Source organism: Chiloscyllium punctatum, chromosome 52, assembly GCF_047496795.1.
Source record: "Chiloscyllium punctatum isolate Juve2018m chromosome 52, sChiPun1.3, whole genome shotgun sequence".
NCBI lineage: Eukaryota > Metazoa > Chordata > Chondrichthyes > Orectolobiformes > Hemiscylliidae > Chiloscyllium > Chiloscyllium punctatum.
Window position 1 is genome coordinate 48,601,743 of NC_092790.1, and position 23,097 is coordinate 48,624,839.

General features: G+C 43.2%; 1 long non-coding RNA gene across 5 annotated transcripts in view; it reads right to left on the reverse strand.

The window, feature by feature from the left end:
* Positions 1-23,097, reverse strand: part of LOC140470862 (uncharacterized) — a 1,231,916-nt gene that overhangs the window by 355,574 nt on the left and 853,245 nt on the right. The window lies entirely within an intron of this gene.

A 23,097-nucleotide genomic window follows, 5' to 3' on the forward strand; every position in this document is an offset into this window, starting at 1 on the left:
ACACACTAATTTCCAGCACGACCCTGTCTCCTGTCATTAAACAGTTGTAGCTGAAAATGTGTTGCTGGAAAAGCGCAGCCGGTCAGGCAGCATCCAAGCAGCAGGAGAATCGACGATTCGGGCAAGAGCCCTTCTTCAATAAAGTGAGTGCTGCTCATGCTCGAAACGTCGATTCTCCTGTTCTTTGGATGCTGCCTGACCTGCTGCGCTTCTCCAGCAACACATTTCAGCTCTGATCTCCAGCATCTGCATTCCTCACTTACTCTATTAAACAGTTATACACAGAAACACGCACACACACTACCCTCCACCACCACTCTGTGCACAGCCATTAAATAGATGTATACAGAAACACGCACACAACACTCCGCGAACACCCTGCCTCCTGCCATTAAACAGGTACACACAGAAACACACCCACAACCCTCCATCACCACCCTGTCTCCTACTATTAAACAAATAGACACAGAAACACGCACATACAACCCTACATCACCACCCTGTCTCCTGGCAATAAACAGATATGCCCAGAAACACACACACAGACCTTCACCACCACGCTGTTCTCCTGCCAATGAGCCGATATACACAGAAATACGCACAGAAAACCATCGACCACCAGCCTGTCTCCTGCCCTGAAACAGATATACACAGAAACACACACATACAGAACCCTCCACCACCAACCCGTTTGCTGCCATTAATCAGATACACACTCACACACTCACACACACTCACTCACTCACACTTCCCCAATCACACTCACACCTCACACCTCCCCAATCACACACACACACACACACACACCTCCCCACTGACACACTCTCCGGTGATTAAACAGAAACTCACCCAGCTCGACACCAACACCCTGTCTCCTGCCATTACACACACACACCCCTTGAACAGCAATTTGTTTACTGTCATTTAGCAATTAAACATACATTTACAGAAACATACAGACAACTCTCCATCACCACCCGGTCTCCTGTCTAACAGATATACACAAAAACACGCACACCCATTCCTCCAGCACCACACTGTCTCCTGCAATTAAACAGAGATACACAGAAACACACACACAACACTTCACTACCACATTGTTTTCTGCCATAAAACAAACATACACAGAAACACACACAACCCTCCACGACCACCCTATCTACATTCATTAAACAGTTACATCCAGAAACACACACTCACTAACCTCCAAGACCACCCTGTATGCTGCAATTAAACAGTTATTTACAGAAATATCCAGACAAGCCTCCACCACCACACTGTCTCCTTTAATTAAACAGATATCCACAAAAACACACACACACCACCCTCCACCACAACCCTGTCTCCTGCCATTAAACAGATATACATAGAAATACACACACAACCGTACACCACCACTTTGTTTTCTGCCATTATGCAGATATGCACAGATACGCATGCACAACCATCAACCGCCACCATGTCTCCTGCCATGAAACAGACGTACTCAGAAACAAACACATACCATCCTCCACCAACAGCCGGTCTCCTGCAATTAAACAGGTATACACAGAAACACACACATAGAGAACCCTCCACCACTACCCTGCTTGCTGCCATAAATCAATTATACACAGAAACACACACGACTTTTCACTACCATCCTGTCTCCTGCCATTAAACAGCGATACACAGAAACACACACACGATACTACACCAACAAGTTGTTTTCTACCGTTGATCACATGTACACAGAAACACACACAAACCTCTACCACATCCCTGTATCCTGAAATTCAATAGATATCTACAGAAACACACACACTCAACCCTCCACTACCACCCTGTCACCCGACATTAAACTGATGTATGCAGAAGCACACACACAACCCTGCACCACCATCTTATTTCATGCCATTAAGTAGATATACACACAAACACGCACACTACACTCCACCACCGCCCTGTCTCCTGCCACTAAACAGATATACATATAAACACACACACATATACAGAACCCTCCACCACCACCCTGTTTGCTGCCATTAATCAGATATACATACAAACACACACACACAACCCCCCACCATCACACACTCTCTAGCGATTAAGCAGATATAAACAGAACCACAAACACATCTCAACACCATCACCCTGTCTACTACCTTTAAACAGACATGCACAGAAAAACACACACACAAACTTCCACCACAACCCTGTCTCCTGCCATTAAACAGCTAAACGTAGAAATACATAAACACACAACTGTCAGCCACCACATTGTTTTCTGCCATTAAACAGATATACACAGAAACGCACACACAGACACAAAACCCCCGAGGAACATCTTGTTGCCTGCCATTAAGCAGATATACACAGAAACACACGCACAACCTTCAACCGCCACCATGCCTCCTGCCATGAAACAGATATAATCAGAAACAAACACATACCACCCTCCACCACCAGCCTGTCTCCTGCAATTAAACAGATATACACAGAAACACATATACCACCCTCGACCACCACACTCTCTCTCCTGCCAGTGAACAGATATACACAGAAACACACATACAGCCTTCAACGAACACCCTGCCTACTGACCTTAAACAGATATACACAGAAACACGCATACATACCCAACCCTCTACCACCACCCTGTCTCCTGCCAGTAAGCACACAGACACAGACACTCTACCCTCCAACAACACCCTGTCTCCTGCCATTAAATAGATATTTGCAGAAACATACACACAACAAAAGAAAACACACACAGACCAAACTGTCTCGTGCCATTAAGCACATATGCACAGAAACGCACACACACTCTCACGAAAACCTCCTTCACCACCCTGTCTCCTGTCATCAAATAGTTATACACGGAAACACACACACACAACCTTCTACGAACACCCTGCCTACTGCCCTGAAACAGATATACACAAAAACGCACATACAGGCACAACCCTCCATCACCACCCTGTCTCCTGCCATTAAATAGATACATGCAGAAACACACATAATATTCCATGAACAACGTGCCTGCTGACATTCAGCAGATATATGCAGGAAGACACAGACAACCGTCCATTACTACCCTGTCTCCTGCCATTTAACAGATATACACAGAAACACACACCATCACCCTTCTCCTGGCGTTAGGCACATATACACAGAAACACACACACAACCCTCTACCACCACCCTGTTGTCCTGCCATTGAGCAGATATACACAGAAATACACACGCACAACCCTCTATCACCACCCTGTCTCCAGCCCTTAAATAGGTATACACAGAATCTCACACACCCCTCCACGATAACCCTATCTGCTTTCATTAAACAGAGATACACAGAAATACACACACACACAACCCTCCACCACCACCCTATTCTCTTTCCATTGAGCAGATATGCACAGACATACACACACAACCTTCGACCACCACCAGTCAGTCTCCAGTCATTAAACAGATATGTACAGAAAACACACACTAACCCTGCACCACCACCCGATCACCAACCATTAATCAGACATACACAGACAACCCTCCATTAACACTCTGTTTCCAGGCATTAAACAGGTATATACAAAATTGGCTGGCTGACAGAAAGCAGAGAGTGGCTGTAGATGGAATGTATTCTTCCTGGACGACAGTGTAAAGTGGGGTCTCGCAAGGCTCTGTACTTGGGCCTCTGCTCTTTGTAGTATTTATAACTGACTTGGATGAGGAGGTTGAGGGGTGGGTTTGTAAATTTGCAGATGACACAAATTTTGGTGGTGTCGTTGATAGTATAGAGGACAATGCAGGCTGCAGCCTGATTATAGAATGCAGAGCTGGGCTGAGAAATGGCAGATTGAGTTCAACCTGGATAAATGCGAGGTGATGCATTTTGAATAATGGAACTTGAATGTTGAATATAGGATTAAAGACAGGATACTTGGCATTTTGGAGCAACAGAGGGATCTTGGTGTGCAAGTACATATATTCCTCAAAGTTGCCACACAAGTGGATAGGGTTGTTAAGAAAGAATATGGTATTTTGGCGTTCATTAACAGGGAGATAGAGCTTAAGAGCCGTGAGGTTTTGCTGCAGCTCTACAAGTCCCTGGTGAGGCAATACTTGGAATGTTGTGTCCAGTTCTGAGCGTCCTACTATAGGAAAGATACAGATGCTTGGAAGAGGGTGCAAAGAAGTTTACCAGGATGTTAACTGGAGGGCTTGCTATATAAAGAATGGTTTAATAGGCTCGGACGTTTCTCTCTGGAGAGAAGGAGGAAGAGAGGTGACCAGACAGAGGTGTACAAAATAATGAGAGGAACTGATAGTCAATAGCCAGAGAACTTTCCCCACGGCAGGAATGACTGGTATTAGCACTCATAGTTTGAAAATATTAGGAGGAAGGTATAAGGAGATGTCAGAGGTTTTTTTTACACAGTTGTGAATGCATGGAATGCGTTACCAGTGGTAGTGGTTGAAGCAGAGTCATTGGGGACATTTAAGCGACTGCTGGACATGCACATGCATCGCAGTGAGTTGAGGGGTGCATAGGTTGTTACTATATTCTACATTAGAATTAAATCTCGGCACAACATTGTGGGTCAAAGGGACTGTTCTGTGCTGTACGTTCTATGTTCTATGCTCTCTGACAAGTGTGAGTCGACCTCTGACAAACTAATGCCAACTGCAAAAGATGTTTAAAGACTTCATTGAGTTGCAAAGTTGTCAGCACTATAAGTATGTTTTGGTCATTGTTAATGTTATTTCCTTGATGGGTTGAAGCTTACCTCACTTCCAACGTTACTGCTAAAATTGTAAATATTTTACTCAAGGAGATTATTACCTGCTTTGGTATTTGCTTTTCTCTACATTCTGACAATTCCCCCCATTTTATTGTAGATATTAATGAGGAATTATGCTCTCATTTTGGGATCCACCACCAACTTCATTGTGCTTATTGCCTACAGGCTGCAGGGTTCGTGGAGCCTGGTGACCAGAGTCTGAAAACTAAACTTACCAAATGGACTTCTGATACAGGTCTTTCCTGGGTGAGGTTGGTGCCTCTGGTATTGTTCCACCTACAGTAAACTCCCGTGGGGAAACCTCGCTTGTCCCCAGCCGAAATCATCCGAAGTCGAGCTGTCCTCTCACATTGGAATGATGCCTCCTCCCGTATTCATTTCAAACACATGACTGAGGATATGTCCTCCTGTGTTCTTTCTTTGACCAAAGTTTTGGGAGATCTTCAGTCTAAGGTCAGTGCTGCTCCCCTCCCTCAACAATATCCCAATTATTGAATTTCCAACTCTTTTATTCTCATCATGATTTGGACAAGCTGCAGCCACCAACCTCAATGGCTGAAAATATGTCCTTACGTGCCCGAGAAACTGATTCCTTTGATGCATGGAATGTTACCAAGAATGACTGTCGCAATGATCAAGTGCACCAAGAATTTCGAAAAGTTCATTGGGCTTTACCCTGTCAAGGTGTTTTGTGCCAGTTTGATTTCAGTTGTGCTTTTGGTGTTTCTGGTAAGCGTTGCCTCCACTCAAAGAGGTCTAAATCGGCACGTTGCAAAAGAGAAAGGGGGAGATGTAGTCCTTCACTAACAATTTGCTTTTGCAAAGTCATCATCAAATATTCAGCCATCATGAAGTGGTGCGTTACGTCCTCACATCAGCAAAGGACTCTTTGACCCCTTTCCCCCTCCTGAATACAAACTAGAGAGTATGGAACACCTGTTAGGCATTTATCGGATAGAATCTTTCCTTTGATTATTACTTATCCCCACCTGCTAGCCTGTGGAATTCCTATAATAAGTCCGGGGAAACCTATCCTATTTGTTACAACTGTACAGGATGGGGAAGCACTTAAGTGAATGTGACTGTTTATTCCATGTGCCTTTGTCCAATGCACCAACTGCTACTGCGTCCCTGTGGCGCCTCACACCTCATGCATATGCCTACTGGAGGAGTGTGTCCCTGTTATTGTGGATATTCAGGCTCTTTGTGGTATTTAATGGCACACACCTTACTATGAGACCCCTAACAGCACCTCCATCTTCTCAATTGTGGGGTGGAATGAACCAATCTGGGACAGTAATCACATCTCTTACTGAAAGACCCTTTCACCCTAAGAGCCCAGTGCGACCGTATTTTGCAGCTATGGACTAACTATACTTTTAGGGTTGTCAAAAAGGCAGGCCTGCTTCATATTAGGAAGCCCCCTTCATTATCTAAACTAAACCTGGATATTATTTTTGTCAGCCATGGCAAAGTGAATAACTTCATTGTTCTGAATGAAACAGGTAATTCGTGTGCTGTAGCTGATAGGGCAGTTTTCATAACTACTGTTCCCTGCCCAACTACTTGGGAATGGGGCTGGGGTTTCCCTACTCAACGTGCAGTTTGATCTGTATTCTGCGCGCATTGGAGAGGTGGTATGGCTTTGGGTAACTGTAAAGTCCCGCTTCTGGCTTACACATTTCTCAGTACCTTTTCCTGAGGAGGATCTGCAGGAATTATTAGCCATCCAAACTGAAACTATCTTATTTATGGTCTAACCCGCTTGGGCAAGGAGACCGTTTGGACTTAGCAGGAGGTAAGGATATGCTCTTAGAATTACATCTGTCCCCTCAGCAAAACCGATATTCCCCCTCGACTCCCTAAACGGCAAAGAGGTTCGGGCTTGTTACATAGTAAAGGGCAAGTGTATGTATGGGGATTACTGACCTCCTAGAGATCATTACCAAGCAGGTAGATAACATCTGCAACTTTGACAATCACATGATAGAAGCCACTGCATGGCGAGATGATGTGGGCTGCTCTATCCACGAGTGTCCCACGAGAGTAATATGGTGTGGGATTGTATAGCCCAGAGTGTCCCCCTGACAGTGACATGGTGTGAGCTGATGTAACCCAGAGTGTCCCCTGACAGTAACGTGGTGTGGGCTAGTATAAGCCGGAGTGACACTGTGTCACTGACTTGATTGGCGTGTCATTGAATCATAGAGTGATCGAGCATGGGAACTGGCCCTGCAGCCCAAACTGGTCTGTGCTGACCATGCTGCCCACTCAACTAATTCCAATTGCCCACATTTGAACCATATCACTCTCAACCCTTCCCATCTATGTATCAATTCATTTGATTTACATGTTGCTATTGTACCTGCCTCAACCACTTTTTCTGGCAGCCCATTCCATTTCAAAAACATTCTCTGCATAATGTAGTTACCTCTCTGGTCCTTCTTAAATCTTTCCCCCTCACGTGAAAAAAAAGGCCCTGTAGTTTTCAGTCTGTAATCTCTGGGAAAATGACTCGATGCATTCATCCTATCTATGGCCCGTGTAATATTATGCATCTCCATAAAAACACCCCCTCATTCTCCTACATTCCACAGAATGATATCCGAACCTGACCCACCCCTCCTTATAACACTGGCCTATTAGTCCTGACAACATTCTTGTCAAACTTCTTTGCACTCGTTTCAGGTTAACAGGATGACCAAACCTGTACACAATGCTCGAAGTGTGGCCTCACCAACGACTTACAGAATGGTAGCATAATGTCCCAACTCCTATATTCAATGCTTTGATAGTTGAAGGCCGGCATGCTAAACGCCCTCTTTACCGCCCTTTCTACCCGTGACGCCTCTTCCCGTGAAATATGGACTTGTGATCCGAGGTCCCTCTGTTCCACAACATTCCTCAGAATCTAACCATTTACTGTATAACCCCTATCTTTGTTTTACTTTCCAAAGTGTAACACCTCCGCCTTATCTGTATTTAATTGCAGTTGCCAATCCTCAGCTCACTTCCCCATCAGATTAAAATCCCTCTATTATTTCTGATAATGTTCATCGCTATCAACGATACCTCCTAATGGTATCATCCATAAATGTAGTAAACTTCTTGGGAGTACTTGGAGTATGTTGTGCAGTTTTGGGCCCCTTATCTCAGAAGAGATATACTGGCCTTGGAATGTGCTCAGAGGAGTTTCACGAGAATGGTCCCAGGAATGAAAAGCTTGACACATGAGGAAACTTTGAGGACTCTGGATCTTTACTTAATGGATTTTAAAAGGATGAGAGGAGATCTAATTGAAATATACTGAATAGTCTGGACAGAATAGATGTTGTGAAGATATTTCCATTGGTAAAATAGACTAGTACCCGAGGGCACAGCCTCAAAGTAAATGGAACAGCTTTTAGAACGGAGATAAAGAGAAACTTCTTCAGCCAGAGAGTGGGGAATCCATGGAATTCAATGCCACAGAAGGCTGTGGAGGCCAGGTTACTGAGTATATATAAGACTGAGATGGACAGGCTCTTGATTGTCAAGGGGATCAAGGGTTATGGCGAGAAAGCAGAAGAATGGTGTTAAGAAACTTATGAACCATGACTGAATAGTGGAGCAGACTCGATGGGCTGAATATTTCAATTTCTGTTCCAATGTCTTATGGCCCTCATCATGCATTGTATATTCACATGCAGAACATTTATGTAAGTAACAAATAACAAAGTTCTCAGCACTGACACCTGTGGCACTAATTATAGACCTCCAGTCTGAGAAACAATCTTCAACCATCACCCTCTGCTTCTTACCATTGAGCCAATTTTGAATCCAATTATCTAGATCTCTCTGGATCGCATGTCACCTAAACTCACTGACTAACCTGCCGTATGGGACCTTGTCAATGGTCTTACTAAAGTCCATATATAGATAATCCATTGTCCTTCCCATATGTATTCTCGCGGTTATCTCTTTGAAACAATTTAAAAGATTTGTCAGACATGATTTCCTGCACACTAATCCATGCTGACTATTTCTAATCAGACCTTGAATTTCCAAATGTTAGTTCATCCTGTCTCTCAGTATCATCTCCAACAACTTGCCTAACACTGATGTTCCACTCACTGACTAAGAGCTCCCTGGTTTGTCTTTGCTACTTTTCTTAAACAATGGAACCACTCCAGTGGCAAACGATGAAGCAAAAATCTGTGCAAGGGCCTGTGCAATTTCTTCCCTAGCCTCCCATAACATCCGACGATGGACATATTCTTGCCCAGGGGATTTATTCACCTTATTGTGCTTTAAGGTAGAAAATGCATCCACTCCAGTAATATGCATGCAGATCAAAACATTCCAACTTGTTTTCCTTATTTCCTTAGTATGCATCATTTGCTCCTGATTAAACATGGAGGAGAAATATTCATTAAACAATATCCCAACCCCCCCCCCCCCCCCACCACACACACACACACACACACACACACACACACACACACACAAGGACAGCCATGCTCATCAGTAAGGGGACCTATTCTTTCCTGAATCATGCTTCTACTCTTAATATGACTAGAGAACCTCTTGGGATTATTTTTCACCTTTTCTGAGCGATCCATGTCATGTCATTTTTTCAGGCTTCAGATTCCCCTCTTAAGGGTGCTTCTACACTTTGTGTAGTCATCTAAGGATTGACTTAAGCCCGATATCTTAAACCCAACGTATGCCTTCTTTAATGTCCTTACCAGATCCTCAATATCCCTCTTCATCCAAAGATCAGGATCCCCCTCAACCACTGTCTATCTAATGAAAATAATTCTTATTTGTTCAATCTTTCTTCATGGCTGGCACCCTACATACCAGGCAACATCCTGGTGAAACTCCTCTGCACTCTCTCCAAAGCATCCACATCGTTTTGCTAGTGTGGCGACCAGACTGTATGCAGTATTCCAAATGTGGCTGAACTAAAGTGTTATACAACTGAAACACGACCTGCAAACTCTTATATTCAATACCCGATCCAATGAAGGAAACCATGCCGTACACCTTCTTCATCACTCTACTGATCTGCCTTGCCACCTTCAGGGAACAATGGACCTGAACACCTAGATGTCTCTGTACATCAATTTTCCCCAATACTTTACTATTTACTGTATAGTTTGCTCTTGGATTGGATCATACAAAATTCATCGCCTCACATTTGTCCAAATTGAACTCCATCTGTCATTTCTCTGCCCATCTCCCCAATCTATCTATATCTGCTGTATTCTCGAACAGTCCCCTTCACTGTCTGCTCCTCCACCAATCTTAGTGTCATCTGAAAACTTGCTAATGAAACAAGCGACACCTTCCTCCAAATCATTTATGTCTACCACAAAAACCAATGTCGCAGCAAGGGCCCCTGTGGGACACTGCTGGTCACAGATCTCCATTTAGAGAACCTCCCTTCCATTATTAATCTCTGTCTCCTGTTTCCTAACCAGCTTTCTATCCATTTGGCTAGAACACACATGCAACTTCACCTTCTTCTTCAACTTACCATGGGGAAATTTATCGAATGCCTTACTAAAGTCATTCTGTATGACATCTATATCCCTTCCCTCATCAATCAACATTGTCACCTCTTCAAACAATTCTATTAAGTTTGTAAGCCATACCATACCTTCAGAAAACCATGCTACCTAGCACGGAGAAGTCATTGTATTCTAAATGGGTATATATCCTATCCCTCAGTATCTTCTCCAGTAGCATCCCTACCACTGACGTCAGGATCACAGGTCTGTAATTTACAGGATTATTCCTTAAACAAGGAGACACCATTAGAAATTGTCCATTCCCCAGGGACCTCCCCCGTGTTCAAGGACGCTGCAACAAAATCCATGAAAGCCTCAGCTATTTCCTCTCTCGCTTCCCTCAGTAACCTTGGGAAGATCCCATCCAGACCTGGGGACTTGTCTTTCTTGATGTCTTTTGGAAAACACACCACTTCCTCCCTCCTTATGCAGACTTGACAAAGAGTAATCAAAGATCTATCCCTAACCTCAACATCCACCCAGCCCCTCTCCTTGGTGAATATCGATGCAAAGTACTCATTAAGAATCTCTCCCGATTTCTCTGCCTCCAAGCATATCTTTCCTGTTTTGTCCATGAGTGGGCCCTTTCTCTAGCTACCCTCTTTCGCGTTTTATGTGACCAAAATGCTTTAAGGTTTTCCTTAATCCTGCTGGCTAAGGATATCTCATGACCCCTTTTCGACCTCTTAATTCCTCACTTCAGATTGGTCCTACATTCACAATATTCTTCCTAGGCCTCCTATATCTTCGTTCACCTAGATATTATGTACTCATTCTTTTTCCTTTTAGTTAGTGTCACAATATCACTTGTCATCTATGGTTTCCTATCCTTGCCATTTCTATCCATAATTTTCACAGGAACATATCTCTCCTGAACACTAATTAACCTCTCCTCAAAAGCCTTCCACCTATCATTTGCAGATTTCCCTTCAAACAGCTGGTCCTAATCCTCGTTCCCCAGCTCTAGCCGAATTTTGCTATCGTTGGCATTCCACCAGTTTAGCACTCTTCATTTAGGACCACTCTCATCTTTCTCCATGACTATTGTAAAACTAAAGGAATTGTGATCATTATTCCCAAAGTAATCCCCCACTGTAACTTCCACCACCTGGGCGGGCTCAGTTCCCAACACCAGGTCCGGCATGGTCACTTCCCGAGTTGAACTGTTTCTACACTGCTCTAGAAAACGCTCCTGGATGGTCCTACAAATTCTGCTCCATCTAGACCTCTAATACTAAGTGAATACCAGTCAATTTTGGGAAAATTAAAATCTCCTATCACCACCATCCTCTTGCTCCCACATCTTTCTGTGATCTATCTACACATTTGTACCTTGATCGGTGTCGGGAGGCCTGTAGTCCAATCCCAGCATTGTTACTGCACCCTTTCTCTTTCTGAGCTCTGCCCATATTGCCTCACTGCTCGAATCTTCCATGGGGCACTCCGTCAGCACTGCTGTGATATCTTCGTTGACCAGTGATGTTTGTCATCCACCCCTTTTACCTTCTTCTCTACCCCACCTGAAGCATTAATGTCCTGGGATATTTAGTTGTCAATCACGCCATTCCCTCAACCAAGTTCAGTAACAACAATAACATTATATTCCCAGGTACTATTCCAAGCCCAACGTTCACCTGCCTTACGTTCTTGCATTAAAACGACAAGTCCCTCTGTGTTCACCCTCAGCTTCCTGCCTCCTCTTCCCCTCAGTCATGCTGAATTCATTCCCGAGTTACTTAGGCTTTAGTTACTACCTCCTTTCTTTCCACTAAACAGATTTGTTACCCGATCCCCTGCCACATTAGTTTAAACCCTTCCCAACAGCGTTTGCAAATGCACTCCATCGAACATTGGCTCCAGTCCTACCCAGATGTAGACCGTCCAATTTGTAATAGTCTCACCTCCCCCAGAACCGGTCCCAATATCCCCAAAATCAGAACCCCTCCCTCCTGCACCATCTCTCAAGCCACACATGCTTCCTGATTATTCGATCATTCCTACACTGACGAGCACTTGACAATGGTAGCAAACCCCCGAGGTCCTACTTTGTTAAGTTGGTTCCTAACTCCCTAACTTTTTCTTGTAGGATCCTCATGCCGATGGCACATTATTGTGGGGAGAGATCTTTCAGGCACATAAAGTATCAGGGATGCTATATTAGACTGATGAATGGACTCTGTAACTCCAAATAATAATGATCTTGTTCATGTTGATCATGTTTTTTGAATGTCCTGCGCATTGTAACCTGCACGCCTTACTATGTCCACATTTATTTTTCACCCTATGATCTTTGCGTCCTTGCTTACTGTCATCTGCCTGTACTGCTCATAAATAAATCTTTCACTGGCCTTAGGCACATGTGACAATAAATCAAATAAATTAATCATTTCTCACCCTAACAGTGTCCCTTTCAGAAATATGTGATCGTCGCTAATCCTCACGTTTCAGCGCAATCATCCCTCTTTGTCTCCTCGCACGACAGATTAAATACTCAGTTCCATCACTGTCTCCTCATGGAGTCATCATCTCATTGATTAGACTGCTAATACTTGCTTGAGTTGTGTCTGTATTAATGAGATCGTGCCTTATAAAGAAGATCACACCTCTACACAGTGCCCCAAATAATCTCTCATCAAGGCACTACAAATACAGGAAGACGGCTTTAGTTTTGCACTTGAATCATATTACAATGAAGGGCAGCATAAAATATAAGATGTCAATATTTACGGCCTTGGATGTGCTATTTTTGGTGACTCATGATCAAGGACATTCAGGTCCTTTTGAAAAACAACACTTCTCAAACTTGTACTATTTAATCAATACAAAATGAGATGTATGCTGTTTATTTCTCATATCCAAATCATTTCTATGCCTTGCAAATTGTTGTGGTTCAAACACTGAAACTTGTGATATCCCATGAGTAACTGCCTTCAGTCCATAACAGTGCAAGAAGCATTGTATTGCTTCCACTGACCAATTCTCAATCCATGTGGTATATCCAGATCACCCCGTCTGCAACTTACCAATGTTCTCTAACTTCCTTTGCTCACTTGTTAGCAACAATGTAAAAAATGCATTCTGCAAATTCAAATACACCACTCGCACTCTTCTCTCTTGTGGATGTATCAACTAACACAAACTCCACAGGTTTCTCAACGATGATTTCCGGTTTCTAATTCTAAGCTGACTGTACCAAGTCACATCATGATTTCCCAAACGTCGAGTTATAAAATTTCTCATAAAAGGTTCTAATATTTTCCTCAGACCTAACATCATGGTACCCATTTTTTTTCCGTTTCCCTCCCGCGCTGGTTTTAAATATTTAGAATTACAATAATCACTTTCCAGTCTGCAGGAACGATAAATTGCAGATTCTAAAGAAATTTGGAGGGTAATCAATACTTCTTTCTTGTCGTTACAACGTTTAAAAGACATTTGGATAAGTACATGAATAGGAAAGGTTTGTACGGATATGGGCCAAGCGCGGTCAGGTGGGATTAAGTTAGTTTGGAATTGGAATAGTGAGCATGGATTGGTTGGACCGAAGCGTCTGTTTCTGTCCTGTATGTCTCTATAACTCATTCACTAGCTGCAATGCCACTTCTCTGAAAACTCGGATGGAACTCATTTGGTGCAGTAACTTGCCAACCTTCAATTCAATTAGTTTTTTAAAAAGTTCACTTTATTAATTCTAATCATGTTCTTATTTTTACCAGTCAATCTGTCCCATATTATTTCTAGAAGATTTTCCGGACCTTCCATTATGGAGACAGGATGAAGGTATTATCCTCAGCAGCAGGCAGAGATTGATTCCGTCACTGTGTGAATACATTGGAACACTGCAATTGGGAGATGATGGACGTGACACCCACTCCTGCTCAGAAAGTTCTATAATCAAGACAGTTCAATGAAACTGTGGCTTCCTGGTCATTGATAGCATAGTCCTCTCCCTTGTTTGAGGTTACAGGTTATACTGAAAGTCATTTTAGAATCAAACTGTCTTCAATCTTTGCACCTCACATAGATCCAAGTCGAGGCAAGAAAAAGTTTGTGATCAAAATATATGTAACGAGAAGAGTTGTCCGAAGAGAATTGTAACTGGAAAGATGTGGATGATGGTTTATTCAGAAACAGTGTTGAGGCAGAAGTGAAGACTGGGGATATTGTGAAGGTGGGAGTGGGATTGGGCAGGTTTTGTGGTAGACGGAATATTGAGATATAAATCAGTTCAGGATAAAATGGGGTAATCGTGGTTATGAATACTTTAGTTTCTCCTCAGATGCTTGTAAGCGAGGGATATAAAATTCATGGTATAGAAATGGAAATTGTGATTGAAAGACAAGACAATATTTTGGATCTTTGCCAAATATACACTACAGAGAGAATGATGACATTCACAACGGGTTAGAGAATTAGTAAATGGGCAGAGTTCGACTTACCAGGAATACCAACATTAGCGAGAATGTGCTAGTAACCTGCCTGAATAGTCATCATTACACAGCTTCAATCAGGATGTTGTTACTGCACTGAAGTGTCCTCCACCACAACAACTTCCAATATAAAAACTGCTTCTGGGCACAACTGCCCCGAACATACACAAGAAATACGGATTTCCCTGGATTTTACTCTCACAGCTCTTACCAGTTAATTGTTTATTGTTTATATAAGGCAATTCTATAATCTGTTTGTAAAGATGCAAACATCTTATTGCACAATTTGTATGCATTTTCCTTTTGAGATGTTTTGTAGCCTTAGCGCAAAAGTAAGTGTTCTGTTTAAAATTGACCTGGTTATTGGGATTCAAGGGTCAGACACAGTACGTATTTTTCATGGGTTAATAAACAGAAAGGAACAGAAGACAGTGGCTGTGGAGACTGATGAGGAGTAAAGTGACATCCCCACCAGTCCCCAATGTCTTCTTGACAGACAGAATAAAATAAAATGCAGTGAAAGAAACATAATTTATTCGGAAGAAGGAATGGCAAGTGACAGTGTAAACAAAACAGAATCATTTCAAATAGAATGGCTGAACAGTCATTGGTGTGTGCTTGCGTATGTGTGTGTGTGTGTGTCTGTGTCTGTGCGTGTGTGTGTGTGTGCAGATAGATAAGATTGTTCATATGTGTGCAACATATTCAGAATGAACAAGAGAGACATACTTAACAAACATGATGCATGTGATGTACAAAATTTATAAAATATTAATATGTTATTTACTCTTCAGCTGAGAGGTTTTGTTCCCCTTCTCTCAATGTACCGTCTGCCTCCTGCCCCTTTCTGGCATTCCCTGATCTAATGTTTCATTCTTATCGGATGGCTGTTATAAATTCCTGCTTCTGGTGTTCCAACTTGTTTCAGTTAATCCATTTTCTACCAGGAAACATATGCTGGGTTCTGTCAATAGTTGGTGCCTGTCAGATGGAAGGAGATAAATGTTCTGGCATCAAATCCAGGATTTCAGCAGATTAATCTGTTGCACATATACTGCATAAAGGACCACTGCACACAGGAATTGTCAAACCAAATAGGGAAGCACATCTAATTCTATCAATCATGTAGACGTCTCTATTTTTACATCTTCACATCTATATTCTTTCTCTCTGTCTTTGTCTTTCCATCAAGTTAATAAATCCTCGAATCGTTCTTCGTGTCCCATGTCTCAAACGTCCCTCTTTCAGTTAACATCTATTGCTCACTTTTGGATGAGATGACTTATAATTGAGTAATGTAACTAAAAAGACATGAGGGTAGCGTTGGCCAGAGTTAGTTGAAAGGGGAGCTGAACACGGAAATATGGTGAAGCAGCAATGACAGGAGTTTCTGGAGATAATTCAGCAGCACGTTCATCCCAATTAAGAATAAAGATATTCAGCGGAAGACAAGGCAGCCGTGCGTGATAACGAACTCAGGGACAGCATAAAAGTAAAAGAAGATTTATGGGAATCGAGACGATTACGAAGCCTATAAATTCCAGCACGGATAACTAAGAACAGCAAATGGCAGCAGAGGGTGAAATATGATATTATGCTTCTTAATCATGTAAAAGAACATTGAAACAGATTTTTAGACATATAACAAGGAAGACAGGGAGTAAAGAACAAACAAAGGAATGTTGGAAAATAAAAATTGAATAGTTATGGGAAGCAATGGAATGGCTGAGGAATTGAATACATTGTAACAATCTTCACGGTGGAAGACACCAGCAAAATTTCAAAACTTCAAGACAGTCAGAGGGTAGAGGTGAGTATAGTGACCACCAGTAAGGAGAAGGAGCTGGGCAAGATGAAGTTGGATCAATCAGCGAGACCAGTTGGAGAACACCCCGTCGTTCTAAAGAGATGCCGAAGGTGATTGTGGAGGCATTGCTGGTGAGCTTTCTGGAAATTTTGGAGAGCGGGAGGACTGGCAAATGTAAGGAGAGAGGGACACAGAAGACAGGAAATTACAAATGGCCAGCCAAGTTGAAACTGTTGTATAAAAGCTTTTAATGGATCCTTACGTTTATGAATAGATGTGTGGAGTATAAGAACAAGGAAGTTCTGAAATACATTGGACATGGTGTCATTAAGCTTCAACATAACAAGAGTTCCATTTACAATGCTATTGCGAACAGCAGACTTGAAAGTACGGTGAAAACAAAGGAAGTCATTTCGAAGCAGACAGGAGCATTCGTGACAAAGAGACTGTTTCCTTGACCCTGTAGTGAGAATGTTGAGATAAGCTTGTCAGTAAACAGCTAAAATAAAATGAAATGTATAAAATGCACAACAAAATATGTTGCTGCGGATATAGCAATACATATGAAGCTGAAAAAGCAGTGTAGGTCAGACAGCATCCCAGGAACAGGAAAGTCAACGTTTCAGGCTGAAAGCCTTCATCAGGACTGGGCCGGGGAAGGGGAGCCGGGAAGTAAATAGAGGGAGGGGCGTGGGGCTGAAGGAAGCGTAGATGGGATGACGAAAAGGGATGCAAGTAGGGGGATAGTGTGATTGGTCAGTGGGAAGAGTACAGTGGATATGCGAATAGGAAGAGGGACAGCTTAGGTCAGGTCAGGGAAGGAGAACATGAAATAAGGCTGTGGATGGAGGGATTTGGAAGCCAGTGAGTTCAATATTGAGACCAGTGAACTGTAAGTTCTCAAGCTGAAAGATCAGGTTGTGAACCCTAGTTTCTATTTGGCCTCACTCTGACATTAGAGGAGGCCAAGGATGGACCTGTCGCTGGATGAGCAAGGGGGTGGTGAGGCAGTGTGAGCGAGTAATTGAAATGAATGGAAACTGGAATGTAGGGTTGGTTAAAGCGTGCAGAGAGCAGATGCTCCATGACTAGGTCCCTGAAACTCCCTTTGTTCTCCCTGATAGAGAGGAGACCACATCGGGAGTTGGAGACGTGCTTGGTGGGGCAGGATCAGGCTCTGTATGGAGCACCAGTGCTCTGAACACAACAACCAACCCAACTTTTCAGTTACCTTCCATTTTAATTCCCCCTCCAACTCATCTGGGGACATGCTCATCCTTAAGGAGAAAGTGAGGACTGCAGATGCTGCAGATCAGAGCTGAAAATGTGTTGCTGGAAAGGTGCAGCAGGTCAGGTAGCATCCAAGGAATAGGAGAGTCGGCATTTCGGGCATCAGCCCTCCTTCAGGAATTCCTGAAGAAGGGCTTATGCCCGAAACGTCGATTCTCCTGTTCCTTGGATGCTGCCTGACCTGCTGCACTTTTCCAGCAACACATTTTCAGCACATGCTCATCCTTAGCCTGTCCACTGTCAGAGGAACACCACCTGAGAGTTTACCTTTGAAGCTGATAGCCCAATGGCCTGACTATCGACTGCACAAGCTTCAACATCCCTCCACACGCAGCCTTATCCCACGTCCCTTCTTCCTGACCAGACCCATCTGCCCATCTTCTCACTCACATATCCGCTCCACCCTTTCACTGACCAAGCACAGTAACCTCATACCTGCATGAATACGCCACCATCATGCCAACCATTCGCCCTGCCATATCCCATCACTCCATTTCTGGGCTCCCCTCCCCCTCACCAGTCCTGACGAAAGGTCCAATATCAAAATATTGCCTTTTTGCTCCTCTGATTCTGTCTGGTCTTCTGTGTTTCTCCAGCTCCAAGTTTATTAACTCTGACCTCTCGCACCTGTAGTACTTACTCTCTCCAAGTTGTGGAACTATGTAGTCTACATATAAGAGGAAATACACTTGGACATTTGAAAAGATCGTTAACTTTTTCCTCATTTCTTAACAACCCAACACATACTTTCCAGAAGAAGCAGCATTTCACTTGTAATCTTTCAATCCAGTCTCCTGTCATTGCTGCTCACAATTCAGACTCCTTTAAATTGGGGAGACCAAACAGAGACTGCACTGAGCAACACTCCCATTCTGTGTGTAGGAAGATCCCTGACCGTCTCATTGTTTCCCATTTCAGTAACCTACCTTGCTGTCATGCTAACATTTCAGTCCTGGGCAGCTGCAATGTTCAAATGAAGCACAACCCAGGCTCGAGTAACACCTCACATTTCACTTTGATACGTTACAGCCTGTTGGAGTAGGTATTCCATTCCATAACTTCACAGCATGACGCCTTGATGGCTGTTCTCAAGTCTTTATATATTCCTTCTCTTGGTCTCCCAATGAACTTGCCCTGTTTATGAATCGTTTGTCTTGCACTCAATTAAGGAACCCAATGCCCCCCTTTCCAATCTAATGTATACTTATTTTACATTTGGTTCTCTTTTACCACAAACAAAAGTCCATTCGTCAGTGGCATTGCGCCTCCACACTGTTTCCCGTCACGCCTCCACTACCTCTGGCAAGGGATTAAAAAGCCCTTTTTCCAATCCTTTTCTGTTCTGAAGAAGCTTCACACTGGACTTGAAACGCTAACTCTGTTTCTCTGTCTCTGTAGATTCTGCAGATCTGCTGTGTTTCTCCAGAAATGAATAAAACACATTTTCAATTAAACAAATAATTGTTGATACCGGAAATCTGAAACCAGAACAATAAAAGAATCTGTGAGCCTTGAAGAACGATCATTGGAACCAATGACTAACTCTACTGTCACTCCACAGGTGCTGCCAGACCTGCTTAACTTCCCCAGCAATTTCTGTTTTTCAAAGATGAGTGTCAACGTTACTCAAACCCTCTGTCCAACCTGGAGCGCCATATACCAGGAAGTGCAAGATAAAAAAAGATGCACAAATTCATTGGTTCTGAAACTATGTTAGGCTGGAATCACTGACACTACAGACCTCTTACTCTTAGGGAGAGAAACAGCGGGAGATGTATTCACTCTAAACACAGAAGGTCGCACATACTGGAAGGGAAAGGATTCAGATGAATATATTAAAGCGTGTTGACGAATGTGACAAACTGTAAGTGTGACACCATGGAGAATATAATGAGAATATAAAATTGGACGTGTACCACATCAGAAACCAGAGTAGGTCACTGAGTACATGGCTGATGGATGAATGGATCTCGGTGTGAACTGGGGGATAGGCAGCAGAACTGTATGAGAGATATTGCAGCTCACACCGTGTATTCCATGTGGTGCAGTAAACCACAGCAACAACAGAAGCAGAATTATATAAAACTATAATCTAACTTTTGGCCCTGGGTAATCCCTCAGTCTACAATTACCATCAAGCTGAACTATGGTTCAGTGACGCATGTGGGTAAACATGTCAGGGTCAGAACCATCTGCTCCTAAAACTGATGAGAACCCGTTAAAGCGACCACACTTGACTGGTTACATTCCAAACACCAGAACTGACATGTGATAGAGAGGACGCAATGATCCCAAGACGAACAGATCAGATCGAAGCTCAGCAGCCCTGCCACACCCAGTCATAAATGGATTAATCAACTCACTGCAGGACAGGGTCATACACATATCCCTATCCTAAATAATGGAACAGCCCTACACATCAGGGAAATAGACAAGGATTCCTATCGACACCATACTCAGCCAGAAGTGTTGAGTTTATGATTCAACTCACCTTGTCAGGATACCCACAGAATCACAGATGACAGTTTTCAAACAATTTGATTCGCTCTATGTGACATGAAGAAACAACTGAACACAATAGGTACAACTTCGACAATGTACGACAAGCCGTGTCCCTGGAGAAGCTATTTATTTGCATTTCCAAGTCTGACATCTCTCTGACAATGTGGAAAATTATTATGAAAAGTCTATTAAGAGGAAAATAATTACAGTATGACCAATATGACCCCCTCAACTCCATTAAGACAGTCAAATGGGTGGGAGGGCTTTTTGACAGAGCTGTGAAGCAGCACAAAAATTACCTGCTCAGTTTGGTTTCCGATAGGTCCCCATGTGGAACTGATGCTGTTGTGGAAATGTCACCGGATTACTAGCCCAGACCAAACAAATGCTCTAGCAGCTGGTGGAAGTTAAAAGCAATTAATAAAATGTCGAGGTCTAAAATCTGGTGTCAGTAACAATGACCGTGAAGCCAATGTCGATTGTAACCACCAATTTGCTTCTCCAATGTACTTTCAGGAAGTGAATCTCCCGTGCTTTCTTGGTCTGGCCTAAAAGTGACTCTAGACACGCAGACATGTGATAAACAATGGTCTCTGAAACAGCCAAGTAAGACACTGAATTGTATTAAACTGCTCCGAGGTCTTAAAGGATAACCCGAACAGAACACCCGGCACCAGCCTCGATATCAGAAAAGGGAATGGGAAACACAGTCCTGTCGACCCTGCAGAGGCCTCCTTCCTAACATCTGAGAGCTTGTGACAAAATTTACAGAGCATTCCCACAGATTGCACAGAAACCTCAGGAAACGAGTATGTCATTCAACACAGTGAGCCTCCACATTCTCATCATGGCCGAGGATCTCCTCAATGCGTTTCTCCTACAGCAGACTGAGATATATTGCAATTGATTCGTTCAACCAAATGTTTGAGATGTTTACGAATAGCTAGGACCCAAGGACATATTCCTGAGATACCCCACAAGCCTTTGTCTCCAATAAAATGATCCTTTTATTCCAGTGTTTCTGGTCCAAGGGCTGCTTTGCTGGAGCTTGTGCACTCTTGCATGCTTCTTTTTTCTTATTTTCTCCCCCACTTTTCTCTCTGTATCTTACTGACTCAAGCTGGACCCAGGGTTTGAACCTCAAGCTAAGCGCAATGCGGAGGAGAGTGAGTCCTTACTTAAATTCCAGACCAACCACAGGACCTGGAATTGGCAGCTGCTACATCAGCAGATGCAACGTGGGTGAGATAGAGCCCAGCAGCAAACTGTGATTCCTGCAGATTAGAGACTTGTTGCTGATTGGGTCCTGCTGTTTGCTGATTGGTGGTGATGAAGCAGATAGTGGAAGGCCATCATGGTCACATCAATGATGTGGGTCTAGCAGTAAGAGACATGTCTCTGACATTCGAACGGTCTGGAACAGGGGGCAACGAGCCGGTGATGGAGGAGTTTCTGCCCAGTGGAAAAGATGGTACCTGAGGATCAGCATCTTCAATGTTACTGGGGTCTTGTGTAGATGGTGATGTAGCTGTCATGGAGGGATTTGCTTGCAGCGGTGGTCGATGGAGAGGAGCTGGCTCACAATGCATCAGCTTTCTTCAAGCTGTATCCTTTTTTATTCTATTTTCTTCAATTATTCAAAATGGCACCATTTTGTGGCAACAAGTGGACGCTTTTCGCTGTATTTTATTATATTTATCCTGTAAAATAAACCTGGTCATAAAATCAAAATAAAAAATCTTTTACTCACTCTTTCCTGCCAGCTGTCCCTTTCTGAAACCATGTCCAAATATTCGCCATAATTCCATAAGATTTGATTTTGCACACTGGGCTTGGGACTTCAGCAAAAATCTTTCTGAAAATCGCCCTCGTAATCTTACCCTTCCCAATTACCTCTCCTTCAGCCTTCTGTGCTCCAAAGTAAACAATCCAAGCTTATCCAGCCTCTCTGCATGGCTGATATTCTCCATCCCAGGTTACATCCTGGTGAATCTCCTCTGCACCACTCCAATACAATTACATCATTCCTGTAATAAGGTTTCCAGAACTACACACAATATTCCATTTTGGCCTAACCATAGACTTTATAGCTCTGACAATGCACATGTTGACGAATGAAAGCTGCGCCTATGATCCCCGCTGCCTTCTTAACTAATCTATTAACCTCAGTCAAAAAGTGTGTTGCTGGAAAAGCACAACGGATCAGCCAGCATCCGAGAAGCAGGAAAGTCGATGTTTCGAGAATAAGCTCTTCATCAGGAATGTGACCGATCATTCCTGATGAAAAGCTTATATTCGAAACGTCGGCTGTCCTGCTCCTCGGATATTGCCCAACCGACTGCTTTTCCGGAACTACACTTCGTGATTCTAATCTGAAACATCTGCAGTCCTCACTTTTTCCCTAACTTGTTAACCTGTGCACTCACATTCAGGGATCTGTGGAGAAACACCTTCTGAGCTTCCTAGTGAGCTGCCATTCATTGTATCCTCCGATTTTTGGTTCCTTCTTCCAACGTACATCACCTCATATTTATCAGGGTTACTATCCATCTGACCATTCCATCTGCATCTTCCTGTAACATAAGGCCTTCCTCCTCACTGCCAACCACACGGCCAATCTTTGTGTCAAATACAAACTTAATTGTCACACTCTCCCATCCCCCTACACATTCACATCTGGATCATTTATGAATGCTACAAATAATAAGGGACACAGCACTGATACCTGT